The following is a 16,224-nucleotide window of genomic DNA, read 5'->3' on the forward strand; positions in this document are numbered from 1 at the left end:
CACATTGATTGAATGCTCATAACATGATTACATTACATTAGATTCATATTACATTAGCAGACCATTTGTAGATAAGAACTGGATTACATTCCCGTAATTGTATCTCATAATTACATGACTTTCTCTGTTTATTTGTAGGTAATATATAGATTGTACATTATTATTATTATTATTATTATTGTTACTATTATTGTTGTTGAAAATGATGACTAATCCAAAAACATATGTTTTTTTTTTTATTTTTTTTTTTAAACATTGTCCATTAGCAAGACACCAAAGCTCAAGTTGCCCCTTCATGTGTGTATATATGAAAATGTCATTCACTTTGGAAAAAAGTGCCAGCCAAATGAATGCAATACGAGCAGTATAGTATTTTAATTACAGGGTTGGCAGTTTGATCCCCGGGTCCTTCTGTTCACACGCTGAAGATGGTTTGGCCAATGACTTTCATTTACCATTTACAATAGAGGTTGGTATATGGACCCTGCTTAGGTAAATAAGAGGTCAATGCCATGATATGATTTTTATTTACAATGCATGTGCTTTAAAATTGTACATGAATGAGTTACTGTCCAACCCTGCAAAGGTATTGATAGAAAGCAATATACAATGCTGCAAAACCAATACTGCTAGCTTTGATAGAGGCTATCAATAGTCTCAACCATTATATTATTTGTTTATGGGAATCCATCCAAGCAGTCATAATCAGTTAAAAAAAATAAAATAACCAAAGAGAACATCTTACTGCTCAAGCTCAGAACAGGATTTCTTAAATCGCAGTATTTCTTTCGATCTGCTTTCATTTTCTGTTGTAGCGCCAGTTACGCATAAACATCTGTAGAAAACCAAACTGCCGCCCTCCCATTGCACATCCCTACTGGACGGAGATGAGGAGCTTTTCATAATTGGAAGGATAGCTCTTAACAAGCACTGTGTTAATTTTTCCTTTCCCCACTACTAGGTTCCTGCACACATTCACCTCGCCATCTCCTCATCCCCATGATTTAGGGAACGCTAATGTGTTAAATACGAACAACAAAGACAGGATGTCTTGCCATTTTCTGCTTACCCACTGTTTCCCACATTGCTGTAGCGGCTAAATTAGGCCGAGCCAAACGCAGAAATTAGAGCGGTGAGGCCAGATGTGATATTTGTTTTTCACACTGCGGCGTCAGGTAGATGTTAAAAAAAAGGAAAATCAAAACAGCTCCCTCATTGGATTTGGATCTCGTTTTGATTCGCCGATGGTGGCCAGCTAATCATTTGATCCTGTTAGAAGAAGTGAAGTGTTTGTGTGTTTGTGTGTGATTCTGCCAGGGAAGTTAACAGCCGCTGTAAATAGGCCGGGGCTCGGTGTCTTGATTTGTGCACAATCTCTGTCGTGTGTGTGTGTGTGTGTGTGTGTGAGTGTGAGTGTGTGTGTGTGTGTCCTCACTGGCTGTTTTTCCTATAAAAGCAATTTGCCCCATGCTCGGGCTAGGCAATGAGCAGATGCTACCATTGTAAATGATGATGCGAGGGGCCATAATAAAGAGTTGATAAACACAGAATTACTGCTGGGCCGTGGGCACGCAGAGAGAGGGAGGGGAGGGGAGGGGAGGAGGAGGAAGGAGGGAAAGAAAGTGAGAGGAAAGGAGGGGTGAGGAGAGTAGGCTAGGGAGAGACAAAGATGCACAAACAATGAGATAGATGGAAAACATAAAGGAGGCATAGCTTCCTATATTGGTGATGTGGGTAACCAGTTCAATGACTGACACATATGAACTGAGTTACAATAAAATGGCTAAGATCATTTCATTATTCTAAGCCCAGTTAAATATTCTTTTCCTCTAATACATGGTTTTCAACATCTAGCATTCTCATACACTTTACTAGTCAAACAAAACAAAACAAAACAAAACATGGCATCAAGCAATTAATCGTAAGTGAAGAAATAACTCAATTTAGCCTTTCCAACATGATAGCAATGCACCAGAATTTTCAGTTTTGTTTTGTTTGTTTTTTTGTTTTTTTTCAACTGATACAAGACTTTGTCACCAATCTCTTTGCATCAGGATGTGTGCCAGTGTGTAACAAGCGTGCTAAACAATCAGCAGACTGTATGGCTGAATTAAAGGTGGGCTGAGTCACTCTGGAGAAAGACTGTTGATGTTGCCATCTCCCCTCTTTTCACCATGATGAAGCATTTTGTGGAGAAAACGTTGTATTTATGTATTTCAAAATGCTCAAATACCACATACTATCACATATACAGTAAGTACAATATACTGGTAATCAGCTGATTTAATTTAAATTCTTTGGCGTAGCCATCCAAATCCAACCCTTGTTTCTTGTCACATGCCTCTCTCAGCCTTCTCTGTAATGTTTTTCCCTGGCTAGGGGACTTTTTTGAAGACACAGTACACAAGTCCTTTACAAATACTATGACCCCTGACTCATAGGGGACCTATAAGTGTGTGTGTGTGAGTGAGAGAGCAAAGCTATGTCCCCGGGATGTTAGTCAAAGGGCTGCGAAGTGGGCCCTTTGAAGAGCCTGTTCACCATGTAGTGTGTTTTTCTTCTTCAGCCCCCCTTCAAACATCTCCCATTCCACCCGGCATTTGACGTTTGTTGGACAGTTTGTTCGACAAAAAAAAAAAAAGCACATGTGCACACTTTTGACAAACACACAAAAATAGGACGAGCACTTTTGCGGACACACACATGCATTCTTGAAAACCTCCCCAGAGAGATGTAAGAAAAAGATAGAGGGAAGGCGAGGGGAGAAAGAGAGAATGAAAGATGAGGACAGAGAGCAAATGCAAGGAAGATTAAGAGGGAGAGAGAGAAAGACAGAAAGCTAGAGAGAAAGAGAGAGAGAGAGAGAGAATCTCCTCCCTTTGGCAACAGTGCTGGTGTCTCTTTCATGTCCTCTATGCTTGGATCTGAGGCTCTGTCTCCCAGCTGGGCCTGGTGTGCATGTGTGCAGCTAAGTGCTGGCTAATTTCCCCTCGGATCTCCCAGCCGTAGCCTCTGATTTCCCCCAACCACCCCAACAACACCACCAACACCACTGCCCTGTCTGTGTGAAGTGGGGATTGGCAGAGGGGAGGGTTAGAGGCAGTCATGATGATTAGTGGTGGCCAGTCAGGAACGATTCTATACAATAGTAGCTTAGTATAAAATAGTACTATGCACAGTATTATGCCACCAGTTGAAAAAAAAGAGAGGGAGAGAGAGAGAGCACGCTCAAGCACAAGCCTCCCTCTGGACCTTCCACAGTAAGAATTGAGAGGAGTTGCTAACATTTGATATTTCCGGCATTAGACGAGGCTCATGCTAGGCTAATGCTCACGTAACCTTGCGCCATCATGTCATAAATCCGCCAGATTTAAATATCCTAAAAACAGCTAAATTTGAGTAAGTATGCACATGCAGACGTGTCGTTGTGTTGTTCGAACAGCAGATGGCACCAAAGTGCAGTTGCATCTTGAGGATTTGTCGTACCACATTGGTGTTTTGAGTTAAAAGACGCATTGCGGGTGGAGCTTTGTTGTGGGGCTCAGTTCAAAGATTTATCAATCCAGTCAGCTTCCTCTGTGGGGGCACATAAGAAGAGAGGCACAGTAATTGCTTTTTGGTTTGTGACCCTAAATACTGTATCTAAATATGCATTGTAAGTAAACAAACTTCCAAATGTAGAAACTGTCATCCAGAAAAACTTTCTAAGAGTGCAAAAGTAGATTTGGTCCACAGTCATGTGCTGCTTCTGAAGGCGAAGGCCTGTGTGCAGGTTTCTGTTTAGGTTACACGAAAGCAGTTTATTGTGGTATTAAATTTATGTGTGAGAGGTGTACATGAATTTTCGCCAGTGGGAACTCATGTTTAAGTTGTCTTTCTTTAGGAATGCTTCTGCGTTTGTGAATAACATATAGGAGCTGTGTAATGTCTGATCAGTGTCCTCAAGTGAAGTCACCTGAGTCAGCATCGGTGCGGGCAGGGGGCTTAAATGTAAAAATCCATTTTAAATCAGGCATAGGTGAAGTCTGGGCTGAATTTGCACTTTGGCCACCACTTCAAAATCCAAATATAGTGTAGCTATTCCTGGTATCTTGACTAGCTAGATAGTCAGACCTCTGTGCATGTTACACTCATGGTGGCCTACAGTTTCCTCGGGCCCACAGGTGGGTCATCAAGAACATCAACTGTGGTTCAAGTAAGTACCACTGCGTCCACAATGTCTCCATTTCAAGGAGGTTGCTTATTGACATTAATCCAACTAACCCTTCTACTACAGTTTATACAATCACTTTGACACTAGACTGAAAAGAGAAGTAACGATTGGTTGGCAGTTCGATCCCTGACTCCACCTATTCACATGTCGAAGCATCCACTGAACATCAGGGTCAGCACCAGGTGTGGCAGCTCCACCGCCATAGGTGTGTAAGCGTTTGTGTGAAAGAAGCACTCTGTCCATTGAGGTAGAAAAGTGCGATATAAATGCAGTGCATTCACCATTTCAGATTGGGCCTGGTGTGGTCAACAGACTCACTGCTTACAGTTCCCTCCAATTAAACGACATAAGCCCATGGAAAATGTCTTTCCCCACCGTAAAAACTAGGTTCTTACCATGTTTTCTGGCCCACAACCCCACTGATAGGTTTCAAAATTGTATTGACCCGAGAAATTAAATGGCTCTTTAGATTTATTATGATACTGTATATTCCAGTAGTGTTTATTTAAAATAAATACATGGATAACAATACATCAGACTAAAATCGCCTCACAGGTTGAGAATCTGTGCTGCAAGCCCACATCCAGAGAGGGTGTGTGTGTGTGTGTGTGGATACTGGGAACAGGAGGACTGAAAAACCAACTCAGCACTTTTTCTAGTGTGTGTGTGTGCTTGTGTGTGTGTGTTGTTTATGCATGGATGTGTGGTTCATATACAATATATATTTACGTATGCACAGCTTGTATTTTATTTTCCATTGGCATATGCACATTAATGCATGTAGATGTTACAGATTGCTTTATTCATTCTCCACACATCAAACAGAAATGACACACACTCCCTTTGTGGGAAGATGACAAGGAGAGGGAGGAAACACAAAGGGTGGGACGGTAAAAGAAAGAAAAAAAAGAGACAACAAATATGAATACTGCTCGCAGCCATGGCCGAGTTTAGAAGGAGCCTGGAAAGGAGAACACATTCCAATGTAAATAAGAAAATGGCCGCCTTTCATCAACGCTTATTTCATTCTGGAAAAAAAAAAAAAAAGAAGAAGAAGAAAGTGATGAGACATATGTCTAAATCTGCGCTTGCAGCAAGCTTTTTGATGTGGCAGAAAATGTCCTGGGGTTGGATGATAGACAATGTGAACGCTACGCTGTGCATTTTCAAATTTGACTCCTCTGCTTGTTTGCTTTATTTTTATCTCTGGGTTTAGTCTACCATTTAAGGCCATTTTTCACACAAACAGGATAATGTGTAAAATGCATAATTTCTGCACAAGATGTTTAACCTTCATCTGCAGTCACAATAAAGCATTTATGCCAAATATGGGAGGAATTAAATGCAAAAATCAAATTGACTTACAGTTACAGTAAGCCATCATTAACTGCTAAGCCACTACATGAACACATGCACTGCAAAACTGCTGCTACAAGTTCTGAATGCAGAAAATGATTAGATTTAGACAACAGATTTTTATAATGTGCTTTTTAATCCCACCCAGCAGGCCATACTCATATTCAAATGTAGAAGCCTCTGTATCTGTCAGGCTGGATGTATGGTGCATTCCAGACCCAGTGTGAAGTGCTGGACATCTGAAACTTGACTGCCAAACAGCATTGCACCCACAAGCTATGATGGCAGAAAATCAAATCCAGATCACAAGGAATGACGCGTTGTTGTCTAAAAACATCATTTTGCATGTGACCCCAAATTATTACATTCAAATGCAACCATGTCTACATAACTGTGACCCCATGTCATAGGTATGTAGACGGCTGCAAATCTATGAGTTGAGAGCAGTTAAACGAAAGTTCTTTTATTTTTCCTCTCACATTGTTCCCTATGGAAATATTTCACAAAACAATAAAGCAAAAATGGAAGAAAATTCTCATTAATAAACAGAATTTTGGGGTAGCAGGATTATATTTATTAACATTTTCTTACCCCGGATAAACATCTCATAACCATTGCTCGGGTTCTGATCCCCATGTTGGTCTAAAGCATGACAGAAAATTATAAACTTGCACAAACTCATCAGTCATCAGCCAAGTCTTGGAAGCAGAATGTTCCAACTGCACATAAATGCATCACATCTAAAGAAGTGTGGACTACTCAAACAATATAACTTAAAAAGCAATTATGATGAATCATTATACTTATCATTCTTCTTTTTTTTTAATTTATTTTATTTATTTTCAATCAAATTTATGGAAAAGGTTTATTGAAAGGTTGGACGATGGTTTTCTCCACAGATGCATCTTTATGCACATTACTTGACTGTATAACTAGTCAGAATTTTGTAGGCACTGGATTGGTTGTTTATGCTGTCAAATGTGATAACAATGCAGTGGTAGTTGTAGTATCACATATACACACATACACACAAACACACATGAGGTCCATTAGCAGGCTAGCCAGCTGTCAGTGAATATGTGTTTTGTTTGCCTCTCCAGTTGCAGCCAATCACCAAGCCTCGTTTAATGCAATTAAGGAAGACGCCAACGACGTGCTGTGATTGGTCGAGAAGAACAGCAGAGAGCACAGAGAATGCATTCTATCTATAGAGACAGTAATTAGCACATGCTGGTCATTAGTACACACGCAGACCTATAGGTAGAACACACACACACACACACACACACACACGGCATGACCATTACACAGTTACACTCACACAAGGATGGGCAAGCTGCCATCTGAGGGGTACTTGTGTTTGCCATTAAGTTGAGCTGATGTCATATACAAAGAGGATGATGCACACATATGTTTAAAAGTGGTCCCAGCGATCACTCTGTGCAGCACTGCGTATGTGTGCGTTGTAGATTTATTAAAATGACTTCTAAACATGGCCCATCTCTTTGAGTTTCCCATGAAGAGGTCCTGCAGTGAGCCTTTAAATGAAGGATCAGAGCAGACCATTGTAATATGCCAAACACACACACACACACACACACACACACACACACACACACACACACACACACCCGTGCCATAAACCACCCCCTCCCAATAATCCCTCTCACTTCTAATGGTAGCCATTTGCCATTCATTAAGATCAAAATGCTGTTTTGTGCCAGGACAAATTGCAAAGCCAGTTCATTCACAGCTTGAGAAAGGCCTGAAACTCCGCTGGGTTTCTTGGGGCTGTTTGAGCACCGAAGCAAGGCTAGCTAATGTGGCTAACAGGCTCTGAATTGTATTGTGAGGTAAAGTATCGTGGAAAGGAGGCTGGAGGGAAACAAGCAGGAGATTTTTTTTGTCAGTGTTCCCTGTGTTTTTCTTCTTCTCCTTCTCCTTGTTTGTTTTGTTTTGTTCTTTTTTTAAGGATTATTTTTAATTTCCCTCATAATAAAATTGTGGCAGTTGTCGGTGTTATTCCCACTGTATATATTCATAATGCTTTGAACAAACTTCATAACAGGCCACAGAAGGCACTTTCAGAGTGCAGATTACTAACAAGTTACCTTTGTTGAGCAAATAAAGTAATAATAATCTATCATATGTCTTATGTATCAACAACAACATGTGTTGGTTATGGCCTGCTGTTTAAGGTACCAGTGAAATCCAAGATGTCCAGTTTTAGCAACAGAACCTGCTTTTAGTGGCTTACCAGATGCCAAAACACTTGCAACAGTTTGCAATACTCACAGACAGGATTTCACATTTTACTATGAAAAGTTAGCACAGAAGCTTTTGTCATAACAATTGTGACGTAAAAAAGTAGAAATACAGCATTGAAATTACAAAGTAACCAGGAATGTGGACTTGTGCGTATTTGACTGGCGAACACAGTGACACTGCATTGTGTTACATCAGCTGTTGAGCCAGGCTCAGCTTTTTTTTTGCCAGAGCCGTCGGCTTTGGCACCCTCACTGCACTGATGGACTGGCTCCATTCTATTCAATGAGAGGGCTGTATTTTTTCACACAAGGCTGGTGTCACTCTGAATGTGGGTTAAGACCAAACACGATAACATCAAGATACATGTCTGACCACGTTAGGTTACACCGCTGTGAAGTGATGCTATGCCACATGGCCAGTGAGCGTTGCCTCTTATGGATACAAAGGTTGGGTTGGTGGAGAGACATATGACGCAGCTCAGGTAGAGAATGTGTCTCAAATACAGTATATTAATTAATCAGTATTTTTTTTCTATAATATTCCGTCTCCTTCATGTTCGTAAATGGTGGTGGACACAACAAGAGGAAAGCCTTTAAGCTTAACACAGTCCAACACAATAACACAGACCGCAGCCCCAAAAACGACCACAGACCACTAACTGAAGAAAACACCACACAACTCTGTTCGCTACACTTTCATTCAGCAAACCTTCTGTTTCACCTCAGCCCAAAGGTGCCCTAATGGACTGAATTCCACTGATTGTAAAACCAGATTAAGGTGACATGTGCTTTTTGACATGGCATGCTATCCAGCCTGAAGTAGCCATAAGAAGCTGGGACTGTGGTCATTAGGAGATGCACATGTCAGCAATGATCTGTAGTGGGTCGGGATGTAGTGATACCAAAACTCATGGTACGATAATACCTTGATACCTTGCAATATTTTTTAAAAGGAAAGAAAAAAATACTTGAAAAAAAGTCTTTTATTAATTACATTATAATATTTATTAATATTTATTATAATTATATAATTATTAGATTTTTTAAATTTCACATAAAATGTGTTTTTAAAGTGCTTCTGCTTTCCTTCTTTCATAAAATAAAATAAAATAAAATGAAAGTAGCCAGCCATGGCCTAAGCGTGTGCAAGAGCTTGAATTGCATGAATTGTCTTTGGCAATGAATGACTGAACCATGTACAATTTCAAAGCAAAAATAATGCAGTGGTCAGTAGCAGTCCTTGGGTCACCATATCCATGATTAGTTTATGTAATGGCAGGTTTAATAGTCTTTGTTTGGTGGTCAGCGTGGCTGTGGAGGTTGAGCTGCGGTGAAAAAAATGCTGCTACTTGCCTCACTTGACCAAAAAGATGGCTGGAGCAGCCTACGTTCAAACCTGTTTGTGAATCAAGGTTTAAAGTGTGTGCAAAACACTTTATGTGGGGGCAGTCCAGCCTCTCTCACCACTACATTCATATTTTGTGCATTTTCTGTAACGACAGCAATACCGTGATGATTGTTGTTATTCTACATGTCGAGCTCCCACTCCAAAATGGCAGATTTCGAAAACCTCAGCTATGTTGAGTCCAGTGTGTGATTGGTAAAGAGGCCATGTCTGGAAGACAAAAACTTTTCATTTCCCATTGACGGGTCATAACACGAGCTGTGACTGTAATAAAGCGCTGAGTAGCTCGTCAAGTCCACCCATCTGTGGTTACTGAGATGCACTCTGCTTCTTTGAGTCGCTGTATCACTTGAGCCTTTGTGTCTTGGTACAGAGCTGCTATCGCTGTGCGACTAAAGTGTAGCCTTGATGGAATTGGCTCTAGCCTGTTTACGAACCTTTGAAATCCATTGTCGACCACTGAAAACAGCCTTAAGTCTTTGGTTATAAATTCACTGATATATCTCTTTATTTCTTCAGCTCTTGGACTGTTATGCAGAAGCAGGCCTTCTTTGGTCTGGCTGAAGCCTCACTGTTGTTGTGATTTGAGCTTTTCTGGGTGGCGATGAGCCAAATGACCTCTCGTGTTTGATGTGTTTCCCGTAGCATAGTTGACCATCATCCGTATTTGCAAGTAGTAGAGTAGAGTAGAGGTAGTAAATAACGATGTAACATCATAGTAGATAGCATCACCAGCCATATTTATATCACGAAATTCGATATGTTCTTACATCCTAATTAGTGGGAAGAGCTGCTGGCTCTAGTTCAACTTCTTCACTCTGAATTCCATTTTCTAAGTTTTCTTTTAACTTAGATTCTGAGAATTCATGTTAGTACCAAAGTGATGGGAAAACAGCAGTTTGTGAGTGGGTCTCAATGCTACTGTAGCCCCCAGGGGAATTTATCTATGCTTCACCAAGAAACCGAAAGTGTAAACTTTTACCTTCTGCTGTAGAACATGAAATATTTTTAAGCTCTGTGATTGGATAGCTCTTATCAAAATGGACCTTGGGAGATATAACTTCTCACCTTAAGTTTTAATAAGTAAAGCACAATCTTGTAGCTTTGACTTTTTTTTTAATCAAAGCACCATATATTTTCGAATGCAGTAGTTCAACTTTATCTGGGTGAGCTATATGCCCATCTGAGAAGTTCTCCAACTGTGAGACACCAAACATGAGGCTTCATGCGAGAACCACTCAAATGAATCGATTTGTTCTTAAGTGCCACATATGCGTGCTTCCATAGAGCTTGTGGCATTAAACCAACTTCTCTGTACTTAAAAATGCCTCTTCAGTACGACTGGAAGTCGTAAGAAGTCCTGATTGTCATACAAGTCAGTGTAGAGATAGTCTGCCTTTCACTTGTTTTACTCCAGCGTCATATTACCTTAATGTGAATTCATTTAGAGTTTAAATATGATATCAAAATCCCCCCCCCCCAAAAAAAAAAAAAAAAAAAAAAATTTAAAACAAACTAATGCAAAATTCCTTTTCTATTCATCGTATCATCATGGCTTTAATATGCATTTTAGATTTGATGATTTTTATCTTCACATTTCTGCACAGGAACATCTACAGGTCAGTCACTGCTTGGAAAATTCTCACTCTGACAGCTGCCTCAGGGTCTTCATGCAGGTCTCTGTCCAGTATCATCCTCTGTTGCACTTGACAGCGTAATATCACCTGCTATAGGCTATAATATTCTCCCGGTTAATATCTCCATGACTGTCATATTGTCTTGACTGCTGTACATAATAGCCATGGACCATTTTATTTTTAGAAAAATGTTTGTGGCATCTAAATTAACATGTTCGGGTCTGCTAATACCACTGAACCTACTGCTAAAGTTCTTTTTACTCTGTGGTTACATTTTTGTGAATGGCATTTGAAACACCTATAGCCTTAGATAGCAATTTTAGGGGTGTCCATTATTCAGCTGATCAAATATCACCAACTGTTCCAACTTTTAGGATAAGATGCAAACATGTTATTGCGTGAGGCCAAATGTCTATTGAGGAACTGAATGGGACTTGTGGAACATTTCTCCTGTCACTTCACAACTAGATTGTGCCACCAAATTTGCACCAAATAAACATGTAATTAACTGTACATAATATCCAAAGCTCAAATATCTCTGTATAACAGATATTGTGATTGCATGCATGAAATGTTGTCCTGGATGACTCACAGATGATTTTGTTTTTCATGCACGTAGTTAATGTTTCATTCTATTCATAATAATGCTGATCATATGCCCCTTTTTAATGCTTTGCAAAATGCATCGGTAAATAAATCTTTCGGTCAATGGCTTCATCAATGTCTGCTTGTTTCTGCATGTTCCCAAATTTCCATTGTTTCTGTCTGTCTGTTTTTGTCCAGTGTGATCTTACAACTCTAACAGTGTATGTATTCATGTGCACCCGGAGCTAGTAAGTGTCTATGCTATGTGTGTGTGTGTGTGTGTGTGTGTGTGTGTGTGTGGTGCAGGTGGGTGAGGGGGTGGTAATTAACAATGACATCTCCTGAACCAGGTCTAATCAGTGCTCTCTTCTCCTCATATGCTATATTTATCCCTCCTCTCCATCCTTCTATCATAGTTATTATCACCTCATCTCTTTCTTTATTTACCTCTCTCCTCTTGCTTGCACCATCCCTTTGCTTCTTTTCCACTAATTCTCTGGACAGATATGATTAGAAAGAGATAATAGCTCAACAGAGGCTACAGATGTTTCCACTTACAATAGCTTGTATAGAAATATGGTTATTCTCTTCTTTTATTCCTCAGAGGGAGAGAGATGAATGCAATTGATGGTTTAATCAGGTTGTCGAAAGCTTTGTTAATTGGAAAATTATGTTAGCACTAATTCGACAGTTGAAGGGTATATATTTTACTGTATATGGCTATGTGTGAGTGCTCAAGGTTAATTAGCATTGTCCTCAATTTATAGTGTGAAGATTGCATTATTTCTCATGTCAGGGATCGCTTCATGAAGATTACTGCATTACATAAAATCATTTTATGAAGCTTAAAAATTAGTTTATTTGTACTTGCAATAGTCAAGAGGAAACTCTAAACTGCCTGTGTAAAAGTGATTCTGAGAGTGTGTGTGTGTGTGTGTGTGTGTGTGTGTGTGTGTGTGGGTTAACCCTGTAATACACTGCTTGAGCCCTTTGCTGAATGAATGTTGCAATAGGCTGCAGCCCTTCGTGACCCCACATGAGAGAAGTGGTTTAGAATTTAATGGATGAGGATTAAACCAAGAGAAAGTTTTTACAAAAAATATCTCCCAGATTTTCCTGGCCATGTTTTCCCAACCCTATTAGGCCCTAAATGTGAATCCAATACTATGCACCATGCTCACATAAATGATTAAGATCGAGATGGTGAAAAGATCCAAAACAGAGTTATGTAATAACACTAATCAATCATGGTGAAGTAAATCCGTGACTCGTGTGCAGGACTTGACTGCTGGTCGTGTCTTTTTAATGAAATCAGAAAAAGTTTGGCTTACATATAAAACCATGATGAGATGATAACAGAAGCATTTCAATTGAACTAAAGCTCTCCATCCGAACATTTTCCCTAATGGCTGATCTCTTCAGTGTGTGTGTGTGTGTGTGTGTGTGTGTGTGTGTGTGTGCGCATGTTTGACCTTTAGTTCTGCTCACTGGCCAGCAGAAGGCAGGGTTGTAGCATCCTTTATATCTGAACCTGTGTGTGTGTGTGTGTGTGTGTGTGTGTGTGTGTGTGTGTGTTTGGCAGTGATGGGGGAACATGATAACCTTGTCTTCGTGCAGGTCTAGGGGGTTGAGCAGACTGGAGCATGAAGTTTCAGTACTGCCAAATCCTGCTTTTTAACTGGCTTCAGAAATACACACACATACACACACATACACACAATAAGACCCCAGACACTGAGAAGCATGCAACCAGGTCCAAATGTGTGTGTGGGCATCGGGCCAATGTGTGTTTCTGTGTGTGTGTGTGCCTTGATGGAAAGCCAAAGAAGGATAGGTATAGGGGTTACAGAGGTAAACAAAGAGGAAGGAAAACTTTAAAAGAGGGAAAGTGCATGAGGTTGTTTAGAGGGTCAGTTTTTACATTTTTTCAAAAATCCCAAAAAAAGAGGTCAATCGAGGCTAAGCTAAAACGAGCACCGAGAGAGAGAGAAGAGCGAGATGTAAAGCAAGAGACAAAGGGAAGTTGGAGTGTGTGTGAAACAGAGGCAAGGCTGATGAGGAAGGAGACAAACAAAGTCTGTAAAATCCAAAGAGGAGAAAAGTAAGTGACAGAAACAAGTGAAGAGGACGTGTTAGCCAGAGCAAGAGAGAGTGGAATAAAGAAGGAGGAGAGGAGACAAAAGTGAACAGCGAGAAAGAGACACATGAGGTAGAGAGGGAAGACTGGAAGCAAAAACGAGAGAGAGAGAGAAAGAGGGGGCATGCGAGTACAGGAAAGCGTCCCCCCAGCGCCCACCTGTCTAGCTGTAATGGGAGCCAAATGTTGAAAGTCCTGGAAGTTACATCTCTGGCTTCCAGCAGTCCTGGACTCCAAATAACTCCTGCTCACCCACGATTATATTTCCACTTCCTGCTCACTCCCATAGGCTCAGGTCCGCAAATGCTCAGGACTTCTTGCATTGTCTGTGTGGATTAGTTGACTTTTTTTTCACACAAGTGAGCAGACGACACTCTGCATTGAGGTACTTGGTCATGATATTGTAACTCATTAACAACTTGCTATGCAAAAAATCCCCCCCCCCCCCCCCCCCCCCCCCCCTCTGTTTTGGGACATTCATTCTTTGTCATTTTTCTCCGAGCCTGACACTTAATGACTATACGCCAGCTAACATAACTAATGGCATTTCAATAAGGTCTCCTGCATGCTGTTTGCTGTTCATCTTGCCCACGGATGTATGACTCTCAAACCCTGAGGTACTGCATACTGCAGTCGCCCCAACTGGACGATGGTCCTGAAGTGTGTGACATGAGGCAAAGGAAGTCAGTTACTGTAGTTTGGCTCACTGGTTTGGCCTGTTCATCAACGGCGTCAACAGTTGAAGTGACACACAGAGACACAGAAATCTTGGTGTTATGTTTGATCAAACCCTCTGACAAAGCTAAGACAAACATGTTAAACCGATGCTTCAGTCTTGTTTTCATCATCTCAGGAACATTTCAAGGACTAGACCATTTCCTGCCACCAAAAATCTGGAAAGTTCATAACAGGCCGATTGGACTACTGTAAGTCCTGGCTCTGTGGTATCAGTGAAAAAATGCCTCCGGCTCATCACTGATCCTGGCCTCCTGACACTGGCTACCTGTTGCTTTTAGAATCGATTTCAAGATATTATTGATCACTGACAAAGCCTTGAGAAGCCTTGGTCTGAGTTATTTAACAGAGCTTTTATTGCCTTATGTTCCTTCCTGCTCCCTGAGATCCTCAGATGTGTGTTTCCTGGTTGCTTCAAGGTCCAGAGCAATGCACAAAGGTCATGGAGATTTTGCAATCAGGCTAAAAAATGCTTTATTGTGATTCCCTTTGTTTCATGACATTTTAGTTAGTTTTACTCTCTTTGTGTTTTAAATGTGCTCAGTTTTTATCACTTTGAGTATATTTAATTCTCACCATGTTTTAAGTGTGTTTTGTTTTTATTGTAAAGCACTTTCAAACTGTGTTTTGGAAGAGAGAAATAAATATTGTAGTGTTGCTTCCTCTACTTCGGTCTCTCTCCGTTAGCTCAGAATATGTCTGACTCTTAAGAATTTGTATCTACAGTAGCAGTACTATGAATTCTAACCAACAAGGACTTGATAATAACCTGATTCCAGATCATTGAACAGATCTGACTTAGCTGCCACAGGACACTGACCAGGGTGCACTTTAAAGTTGACAAGATTAGAAAAAAGTCGTGGTTCATTAAAGTACATGACTTAAACTTAAATAGAACCTATGCAAAATGTTAAGTCTGGTCTCATTCCCAGGATTACAAATACCAACATTTGGTCACGCCCCTCAGCTTCTCATAGAGATGCTAACAGGTACCTTGTCTGTCTGTATAAGACGCACTGGGTTTTCAGCTAACTCCAATGTAAAGTGGTTTTGGTGAGTAAACCTAAGCAAACAGCAGCCGTTTCACACATGAATCTTGTAAGGTAAGAAAGTTCCAGCAGTGCGCGACCTCTCTTTAAGTATTTTTATTATTTAACAGCCACACCCACCATGTTTGTGATTATCCAGAGGAAGATCACCAGTGCAGTTTCACAAACTGTCTGGAGTCAAGCAGGGACAGACTGGGACTAAAAAATAGCCCTGAATGTTTTTTTTTACCCAGACTAGCCCACCACAACCCGCCTACAGATACTCCACCACCAGTGGTGTTGCTAGGGTCTCTTGGGGCTGCAAGCAAGAAATCCCTGGGGCCCCCACCCCACCCATGCACAATGCAAAAATTTGGTTTTTGCACACATAAATACATAATTTCTCGGACATTTGAGATGAATACTGAAAAAAATAGATTAGTAAATCTCAAAATGAGGTCGAGGGACCAACAGAGGTCCCAGAAAGCCCAAATCAATAATTGTTGTAAATTTGTGGCCGGGCCCCCCTAGTGGCCAGGGGCTTCAAGCAGCTGCCTGGCTTGCCTGTCCACAAGAGCCCGCCCCTGTCCACCACCCCCTGCCCATCAGTGCTGCTGGGACTGGGGGAGAGATGGGCTGACGACACATCCCTCTTACTCTTGTTTTTGTATAATGGGCTGCCAGAGCGCCCCCCGGGTGACTGGCCCACCCAGATCTCCTCAAGTGATGATGATGATGATGATGTAGAAATCCAGTTGATCTAGTTTGAAAGTAATGCTACTCGACTCCAGCTCGTCTTCTATTTTTTGCTGGGAGTTCTTGAACCAGCGACCATCAGCTCTGCTGTGAACTCTGTGAGAC

The 16,224-nt window shown here is 40.9% G+C and overlaps 1 protein-coding gene across 3 annotated transcripts in view; it reads left to right on the top strand.

The window, feature by feature from the left end:
• Positions 1-16,224, top strand: part of LOC143328094 (uncharacterized) — a 420,223-nt gene that overhangs the window by 187,142 nt on the left and 216,857 nt on the right. The gene's annotated exons all lie outside the window — the stretch shown is intronic.

Source organism: Chaetodon auriga, chromosome 11, assembly GCF_051107435.1.
Source record: "Chaetodon auriga isolate fChaAug3 chromosome 11, fChaAug3.hap1, whole genome shotgun sequence".
NCBI classification, from domain to species: domain Eukaryota; kingdom Metazoa; phylum Chordata; class Actinopteri; order Chaetodontiformes; family Chaetodontidae; genus Chaetodon; species Chaetodon auriga.